The sequence below is a fragment of the Lethenteron reissneri genome, chromosome 39 (genome assembly GCF_015708825.2).
Source record: "Lethenteron reissneri isolate LAM-NWPU_2019-01 chromosome 39, ASM1570882v1, whole genome shotgun sequence".
NCBI classification, from domain to species: domain Eukaryota; kingdom Metazoa; phylum Chordata; class Hyperoartia; order Petromyzontiformes; family Petromyzontidae; genus Lethenteron; species Lethenteron reissneri.
The window spans coordinates 495,130-505,244 of NC_083817.1; the positions used below are offsets into that span (position 1 = coordinate 495,130).

The 10,115-nt window shown below is 50.8% G+C and overlaps 1 protein-coding gene across 1 annotated transcript in view; it reads right to left on the bottom strand.

The window, feature by feature from the left end:
- Positions 1-4,541, bottom strand: part of LOC133351919 (mitotic interactor and substrate of PLK1-like) — a 33,121-nt gene extending 28,580 nt beyond the window's left edge. The window contains exon 1 of the mRNA XM_061567523.1: positions 4,301-4,541. The gene's annotated coding sequence lies outside the window, so the exon portion shown is untranslated. The remainder of the gene's footprint in view (positions 1-4,300) is intronic.
- Positions 4,542-10,115: the final 5,574 nt, after the last annotated feature.

A 10,115-nucleotide genomic window follows, 5' to 3' on the forward strand; every position in this document is an offset into this window, starting at 1 on the left:
AACCAAGTTCAGTGCAGACCTCTCTTTGTGCAAACAGAGACGTCAGCTCTCAACGCGGTGGTGGCACGGCATCTTGGACAGAACGGAACAGGGAACGATGGTGGTGTTTAACCTTCGCTCTCACGTGTAAATCTATTTACTTTTACGTTGCCAGCAGAAGTCAGTGCATTAAAATCCACAGTTGTGTTGTGTGCTACGCTCCAGCTTCCGTGTTCACGCCGTCACCAAGCCGCACTGACCAGTGAGGTGAAGTATGGTCAAATAACCCAGCGGTAAATAGACGCCACGGACTGTACAGTCACGTGTGCTTGTTCCAATAACGGGAGCTCACATCAAACATTGCACTGGCCCGGCAAAACATTCCCGCAAAATGTATCACAACCCTTCTGTCACGTGACAACACTGAAACAACATTCCTCATCATCATCTCACCAGCTCCTCCTCGCGCTACTCGCGACAGCTCACTCTCGCAAATGAGGCTCATCCTGGCCTCCTGAGTGCTCACCCCCTCCAAAACAAATACAACAACTTGAAATTAAACAAAATAAACTTGACCAAGAGTGTCAACGAGTCAGTTACACTTGTCGGCCTGGTATAACTATTCGGAGAAAATGTAAATAACAGTGCTTAGCCAAATGGCTCTGTGTGTCCCCCCACACGCGGCACAGTGTGGATCTCGAATGAATGTTGTGGCCTTGGAGACAAATCGGGGCCTGCCAAGAGCGGAGCCCGCGGGCCAGGACTATTCCGGAACACCGCGAGTATGAGGGTCCACGATGAATGTCGATTCATCCCAGCGCCGCCATGTACCCGGGCTTGACCCAGCGAGTCCGGACATTGGCATCGATATTCATGTGACAGGAACTGATTTGTGCCCACACCTGGTACCGGCATTGTGTTGAATTTTACGACTGGATACTGCACAAATTGTATGGGCTGACCGAGAAATATCTATGGGATTAGTCTAAAGCGGAACAGATGACAATCTAAATAGATCCGGCTGAACGATTTCACGTGGAATCTGAAGGTTGTGATTTCATTCGAGAATTCGTTGTAACGCCGTGGTGAATGGAGCAGCCTCGAATGGCCGCACGGTGCACGTGGAGCCATCCAAGTCAGCGCCACCGCCACCACCGCCACCACGTGTGATGGGAAGCGCCACCACGTGTGATGGGAAGCGGCGCCACCGCCACGTGTGATGGGAAGCGGCATCGGTGGCGCAGCGCGGTTGGCATGGGTCCCGGTGCACGCATGAGATGGACCCCCCTGTCCGATGTCTTCTCTCCTGTGGCCCCTGCAGTCCCTCTGGCCACGATGCAATTGCACCGCCTGCACACATGAGACATCTTGCTCCACAGCCTCCTCTCTTTTGCTGCCCTGTCTGTCCTGTAGACGCTCGCGTGTGCCCACTGTGTGAGTGATGGGAGGAGGAGAATTCCCAATCTCAAGACACGAGATGCGACGGACGCATCGTTTAGCTTAAGGATCATTATTAATAGACGAATCGATGCGTTGCGATCCACCTCTACTGTATATGCATGGCTCAAAGGTTATGAATCATAAAATGTTGAACATATAAACACCAAACACACATGGAGGCTAATAGCGCCTGTGTGTTTGGCTTTGAAACCATGGCCATGCAAGTTCCGACTTGCTGGCTGTCACCAGCCAGCCTGGTGCAGCTTGACTGACTAAACGCTAGGAGTTACACTGATGGACCACTGCAATAGCAGCCAAGGTATGGTCAGTGGTCCAACTTAGTGAGGCCTTTCTCCAGAAGCAGATCCAGAAACTTACTTAGTAAGGGCGTGGGTCCGAGATGTGAAGCTATGTAAATAGGGCCCTGCTTTAATACAACAAAACAATCAATACATTGTCTCTAGTAAATATCCAAACACTACCTTCTTTGTTTGTCCTAGGACGGAAGCTGTCATATTAACGAAAACATTGAGCAGAGTATAATTGTATCTTGTGTCAATTTAATGGCAGTGGATCTGGCACGAAAGTACGTCATCAAACACTTCACTGCAGTTCACTGTAGCACTGTATATAACTGACCTTCAATGTGTTCAAATTCACTGCTTTGATACTTTATTCTCTTCTGCTTTCGGTCACTGGGTTTGAAATTAATTGTAAATCGATACAATATCTGGAATATCACCGATAAATGTCTATTTTACCATAATGTAGAAGCATACATTAGATTTACCTTTTGTCTCAAGTGCTGAAAAAATAAATAAAGACACCAAATCCACTTTGTTTCCGCGTATAATTATTTATTAGATTCACTTTCAATAAAGAAACGTCAAACTTGAAGCGAATTTGCGATTTATTAATTTATTTCCGCTCGACCTTTTTCTGCGTGAGTGTAACAACCCACCCGCTCGTGAACATTAATGACGGGGGGTGCGGCATGTGGAGTGACGTCACGTGCGGGACACACAGACATTCTTGGCTCATAAATATAAAAACATACTAATGTTCGAGGTCTTAAGAGAGGGGGGGGGCTCTACCCCCCCCCCTTCCCTTCTTGAATCCATCACTTTGTTTCTCCTCACGTTTCTGCGTCAAATCTTGACTTAAAACGTTTGTCATTCCAGGAATTCATATTCTTTGGGTCTTTCAGTAAAGTCACGTAGATAGGTTCAAAGGAAAATAACAAAAAACTGCGACGTTTCGGCCGCAACGCAAGCGTTCGTCATCAGGAAGACTCTGTGTTGCGATCTAAACGTCGTAGTTTCTTATTATTCATCTTTGAACCTATCTACATGACTTTACCGAACGACCCAAAGAATATGTGTCTGCGTCAATTAACATCGAGTTGAGCTTAGACATTCGCTCCATCTGTCCTGGCTGAAGAGGGACTGGTGCTGGCGAGGATGTGGGGTTTCATCTTTTGGGCGCAAGGATGAGCGAGGGGATTTATGAGTGTCTCGTGCGTGAGGGGGGCTTAGGCAATAGGTGTGCATGCAACAACCAGGATAGCAATACGACTACTACTCATTGTTTACACAGTGGAGCCTCGCGGAGTCTCAAGACGCTCCTTCAGCAGGGTGCAGCACTGGGATGCATGGACACTGCATGAGTGGTTGGCATTGGGTGAGGACACCAAGAGATCCTGGAGAAGCCCATGCATCGAGGAGGTCACCAGTGATGAGTACCAATTGATAGACTCGCTGCCGTAAGAGGAACGTAGGATTCCCACCACCAATTCAGGGCTGTAAAAAAGGAGATGCCTAAATGCTCATTTGAACGGGACACGATTTTGACTATCCCAGCAGCTTAACCCTAACATAAAACCTTTTCCGTATCTTGGAGTAATTGGTGAAAATTTTCCACTGTGCACATGGGCCCCATAGATGTGCACAAGCATGGCTCTCATCTTCAGCAACAGGAAACACCCCACTCCCAAACACAAGGCATAGATACAGATTAGAAACAGCATTCGCAATAACCTCATACGGAACTTTACTTGCGAACTGGATTAATAAATGCCGTAAAAATGCAGTTGCCATGCAGGCCTCTGTGCTTGGCGATGCACAAACACAAAGGTAACCACGAGGAGGAGGAGGAGGTCTCATCTCGCCTGGCTGCGTGAGGCCACCGCGGTGGGCATGTGGCCCACTCATTGTGCTGCACTTTGCGGCGTGGCCAATGGGCCGCGCGGACCCGCCACTCGATACGTGAACGAACACTTCCCGGCTCTTGCCAACCAAGGACTCTCCCATAATTTCGCTTGGACACATTTTATAATTACGTCTTTACCATGTGTGCTATGGTAATCATAATGGTGGTAATCATCGTAACAGGGAGATTATTTGTGAATTAATGTACGAATTAAATGTATTGACGTTTGAAAACGCGCATGCAATGTGCTTATGATGCTAGCGACTACATGTTGGGAAAAGGCACTAGTTGTATTATTAGTACTGTACACGACAATCCACAACATTCAACAGTGATGTAATGTGTTTCTCATTTCCCCTGGAGCCACGCAGGTCAACAACAGGGATCAAACCATTGCCTGCAGTGCAGAGTTCGTGCAATAGTTTGTGAGCGGGCATTGCGTGCGTTGCAGCACTGTACTGATTGTTGTGACAAGTTGGTTGGTGAGGTGATTCATTCACTGGTGAGTTTGTGGTGAGTTTGATAATTTGGTGAGTTTGCCGACGAGTTGTTGAGCTTGATGATACGTTGGTGAGTTTGCTGGTGAGTTTGCTGGTGAGTTGATGGTGAGTTTGCCCGTGACGTGACGAGTATGCTGGTGAGTCGGTGTGACGATTGTGCTGTATTCTCATACCGTGTTTGGCCATCTCTGAGCCCCTGAGAGTGCAGAGTTGGCCGCTTCCTCGGCTGTTCCAGGTGAGTGACGAACTCACGGCGAGGCATCTCCAGGGACCTGTCTCATCAACTCAGTCACCACCACCACGAGTGATTGTAATGGACACGGCCCTACTGCGTGCACCTCCATTGAAACACTCGAGCAGTCGCGAGCTGTAGTCACTCAATAGTGGCCGCGCAGTGTGCCGTGTTCCAGCCATCAGTGCCCAAGTGTCCGTGCCAGGGGTCGTTGGCCCGGCAACGATTTGTATGAAATACAGTGGAGTGCCATTGACACGGTAAACATTACACACGCCGATTGTAAACGTGACGATGCTGGCGACTGTGAATTATTCACCACGCTACACGGTCCGCACTATTACAGGTTTTAATATGAATTAAAAATGCATGGTATTAATCTTGTATTGAGTGCCTTGCACTGCGAGTGCGTTGAGAAAACCAAACCTCCGACCCAAGTGGTTGAAGAGCGACACGAGGTACGGCAGATAGAGCTCGGGACGAGACGAGGTTTGTCAAAATCACTTTTGGTAGAGATGTCTAGCAACAACCACAGCATGTTTACCGTTAATCCCATATCGCGAACAACAAAGTTTGTCCGGCTGGGTGGACGATCGGTCACGTCTCAAGGACGCGCGCTCGTTCAGCGGGGAGAGGGAGGGAGTTGCTGCTGCTGCTGTGGCGGCAGTGCCACGGGTCGCACGCTGCACCTGCAATCCAGGGATGCGATTCCAGCTCCAGGCAGAATTCACACACACGGCCGCCATTCTCACGAAACGAGGCGGAACACGGGGCATCAACTCCGCGTCGATCTTGAGTTGTTTCAGAGCCTGTGAGTGCGTGTTTGTGGCGTGTGTGGAGCTGAGCCGCACTGGGCCGGCCTCCACAGACCTGGGATACAGGCGGGGTGAGTGACTCGCCATGCCCACGCTCACTCCGCCTGCCTCGGTTGACAAACACCTGGCGACCACAGCGCCCCTCGCTCACCTGTGTTGTGTGCCTACATACTGTACTTGCCTCTGGAATGTGAGCGCCGGTGAATTTATTGATTTTGTATATTGTGTGACATCTGACTCATTTGTTTCCAGCCTACTGAAGACAACGCGACATTTCAATGATCACAGTGGTTACTAAAGCACCTGCATGCTCATTAGGGGGTAAAATTGACCAATTAACCGATTATATGATTGATTATTTAAGCTCATGATACGCAAATCTTACAGCGGGTGAGAATCTATATTTGTGGATTCATGTATGCAGTTGTGGTGCCACGACCGCGATTGTCCACTACCCCCACCCCGAGCACACGCGCTCAGCACCCACGTGGTGTCCTGGCGGGGGTTGCCTGGCACATCGGGGTCTAATCCGAAGGGCCCCGAGAGGGAAGGTCCCACGGTGCCAGGAGATCGGCCGACCCTTTCAGGGCAGGTTACATTGCGATGCCCTGAAATTGGTTTGAAATTGTATGGGCGCAGAAAGACAAGGTTCCCTGGGCCAACCGCAATGAGTTACTCACGACACTGGGGGGGGGGGGGGGGGGGGGGGGACAGAGGGCGGAATATGAAAAGCGCAGCGCCCTTCCAGACAATGGGCAACGAGGCTGAGCCAGACATTGGGCTGCGTCCCTCAGGGGGCGCCAACGCGGGGGGGGGGGGTCACCCGGTCGGCGGGGGGCGAACGTCGCGGTGGAGGAGGGAGTGGAGGGGGCGGACGTCGCCCCCCCCCCCACTCCTTCACGTGACCCCTGCAGCCGCGAGAGGCGCGACACTGCCCACAAAGTACAACAATATGATAGTCCTGAATCCCATTGTGACCCTGAATCACGAGACGTGGAGGGTCGCCACATTTCCATTGCAGACCAAACCAGGACATATGCCTCAGTCAGTCGATGGCTCTCGGGCGATCCGAACTGTGCAGTTTACCGAAATAAAGTTTAACACATTCCCAGATCTCGGCACAAGCAAATTCCTGGCACCCGAATCCCAGATGCCAATTCCTGGACAGGTAGCAACTCCAACCTATATGGGAGGCTTGGTTTAAAAAAATACGCCACCGTGATGCTGATGACAATTTCTCTAATTCCTGGGGGACTCGCTCCAGTCCTAATTTCCATGCCGGTGCCACGAGGAAGCGAGAGCGTCGAGGCCCCGTCGCAGGTACCTGCACAGGCATCTGTGTAGGTACATGTGCAGGTACCTGTGTACCTGTGTTTAGGTACACTGGTACACAGGTACACAGGTACCTGTGTTTAGGTACACAGGTACCTGTGTACCTGTGTAGGTACACAGGTACACAGCTACACAGGTACACAGGTACCTGTGTACCTGTGTTTAGGTACACAGGTACACAGGTACCTGTGTACCTGTGTTTAGGTACACAGGTACACAGGTACCTGTGCTTATGAGGCGCAGCAAGACTGGCACAGCGAGTGTTGAATGGCCGACAAAAGCAATTGAGCAATATTGGACAGAGATTAACTTTAGGGATAACAAATGGGTATAAGTGGTGTTGGTGTACGGGTCAGTGCTAGACTTTAACTAAACTAAAACATGAACTTCTCTACTATAGGTTGTAGCTGTATGCAGATTCGGGCTACTCCCGTCAGCGCAGACACCGCAGGTTGAGTGTCCACTCTGCAGCGGTTGCAGGATCTGGCAGAACGAAATGAAGTGATTTTGAGGTGCAGTGGCATCTCCAGCATCATTGATCGTGATGATATCTGCGATTTGTCGAGAGCAAGAAGAGATGCAACTGCGATTAAATCAGCTCCCGCGCAGGTGCTGGAGGTGGGTTCTTACCTCACAGGAGCACGTGAGCTGGCGATGGCTTGTTGGGTCAACATTCAGCCAGCAGTAGACTGACCGTGGCTGAGAATGATGATGACGATCCATGAGAAATGAAATTTGCAAGACCCACGCGCGAAGCACTTTGAAGCAATGCCACGCATGAGTGTACTGCCATCGTGTGGAGAGTGCGCGTAAGGGGTGGGCTCTGGTTCCAGTGTTCAAACCGGAGAGAGGCATGGATCGTCATTCCACATTCTCATGGCCAGGGCCGTTCCGTCTCCATTGGGCGACCATTTCTACATCCACACAGAGAAGGAATTTCACTTTTGTATTCGCGTTGTAGACCCTGGAGGGATTGCGGGCCAGGCCAACCCCGAACCAAGATCTCAACCACTGCAGTGATTCAGGGGCGTGAGAGGGCCGCTGGTGAGGGAGGGGGAGGAGGAATGGGTGCGGGAGATGCTCAACTCTCGCCCTCTCACTCCGCTCCCGCGCCCTCTGACCCACCATCTCGCTCTCCGTGGCGGCCCCTGTCCGCCTAAAACGTGACATTTGTATTGAGGTGGGCGCATGGCTCAGCGGCAGAGCGCTAAGCTGACATTGCAAATCAGATTAGGAGTTTAAATCTGGGTTTCAGCAGCTAGCTGCCCGTGATTATGAACCAGGCTCCTTCAGGATAGACACCTGGTGGGCTCACACGAGTCACCAATGACTGCACAAGATTATATTTAATTATTTTTCACTTTGTTCGGCTAGAATTAAAGTTCTAAGAATTAAAGGAAAATTTATTTTACGATGCAACGAACATATATCCGGGTGCAGTTATCCATAGTGTGTGAATAAACAGTTTCACTTGAAGGGGTTTCAGACGAGGTTCTGTGTTATCTGCTTCCACGGGCCATTTCCGAAATGGGTCGATGCGCTTGTTAAGCAAGAGTTCCGATTGGATACTTGGCCCTATCAACAGCACAACAACAAACATTGGGGAAAAAGACAAACAATTGAAATAGTGTTTTATTTTCACTCCGAGTTCTTATTTTTGTGTTTAGTTTGTTGTCCTTCCCCCGCACCTCCGATGAGCATCGTTGGCTACGTACGGCGCGAAAGAAGTTCAACATACACACATCAACACACACACATCAACATACACACACATCAACACACACACACATTCACGTTCACGCTGCTTTTAAGAGCCACCATGAATAGTTGCGACTGTTCCCATGCACTTCACATGCCACACACACTGCACCCGACCACTTCAACTGGCCAGCACTACATCACTGCCAGCATGACATCACTGCCAAGAAATGCCGCGGAGCTGCGCTCACATCGAACAATGCACACGGGACACAGTGCGAGGCGGCCTGCAGCACACATTGTGCAGTTTTCATGCGAACAGTTCATAAACAAAGCATTGCTCTCTGGTTTTCACCTAAAAATACATGTGGTTACAATCTAAAGTTACAGTTTCTGCTGAAATTAAGTGTGTACTTAATGGCATTAACCTTTGACAAAATTCACACAAAAAATCTTAATGTCTATTTTTCACAGAGACATTGCGGTTAGCAAAGTGTTGTAAACGATTATAGGATGAGCTATGTTCTATTTTGCACAGAGCTTGCAAAGCAGTATTTGCAACTTGCACATATATGAGAAGATGTTTTATGGATTCTGTGGGCGCAATTCGCGATTCCCAGCACCTGCCCCAGCACCTGCCCCAGGCCCTGCCCCAGGCCCTGCCCCAGCACCTGCCCCAGCACCTGCCCCAGCACCTGCCCCAGCACCTGCCCCAGGCCCTGCCCCAGGCCCTGCCCCAGGCCCTGCCCCAGCACCTGCCCCAGGCCCTGCCCCAGCACCTGCCCCAGGCCCTGCCCCAGCACCTGCCCCAGGCCCTGCCCCAGCACCTGCCCCAGCACCTGCCCCAGCACCTGCCCCAGGCCCTGCCCCAGGCCCTGCCCCAGCACCTGCCCCAGGCGCTGCACCTGCGTGGGTTGCCGGGCCTCGTCCCCGCGCGATCCTCAAGCAGCGGGCGGGAGCCTCCCGCAGCAGGCGAGAGGTTCCCGCAACAGGCGAGAGGTTCCTGCAGCGGGCGAGAGGTTCCCGCAACAGGCGAGAGGTTCCCGCAACAGGCGAGAGGTTCCTGCAGCAGGCGAGAGGCTCCCGCAGCGGGCGACAGGTTCCTGCAGCAGGCGAGAGGCTCCCGGAGGAAGCCGCCCGAGGGAGCCACTGAGGCGCGCCACGAGCCCCGCCAGATGCCCTCTTGTTGGACTTTGCATAAAGCACGTGGCATTGCTGGCGTGTTGCTAGAACAACAGACTGGTAGCTATCTCTACAATTACATTAATACTTTGCCTTTTACCAATTTGATTGCAACAGCGAACAGAACGAGATGTTATAGAACTGTTTCTGAGATCGCTTGAAGTGAGCTCTTATCTCCACGATGGGTAGAATCTTCCCACGTGCCTTGCTATGGAGATACGTTCACGACGTGACAGTTAATTTATTATTTTAACATCTCAAAGCTGAAATTTGTTGCAATTATATTTAAATTCTCAGTTGGACGCTTTCCAATTTAAGTGAAACCCCAAACGTAAGTTGATGTTCTTTTCATGCAAAACGTGACCTCCGGTAAGTAGGTGGTTGCATCTCAGCAGGGTGGCTGCACAATCGAACTTGGGACACGGCCTTCCAAGCAATCCAACTCCATTTGTGACACAAGCACGTAAATAAAACATCGCCCAAGGGTAAATAATGAATGGGTGCATACAACTCTTGCAAGGTGCAGCCCTGCAATTGCTTGCTCACGCCACTGCTGGCTGAAGGGCCTACTCTAGAGGGAATGTTTGAAGGCATTTGGCCTACTCTTCCACACCGACTGGGCGTGTTGGAAGAGGCGAGTGTTGTATAAGAGATGTGGTCTGAGTGGGATCCCTTCTGGTTGATGAAGACATCTCAGGCAACTGCCATTTCTCCAGATGCAAACACGAC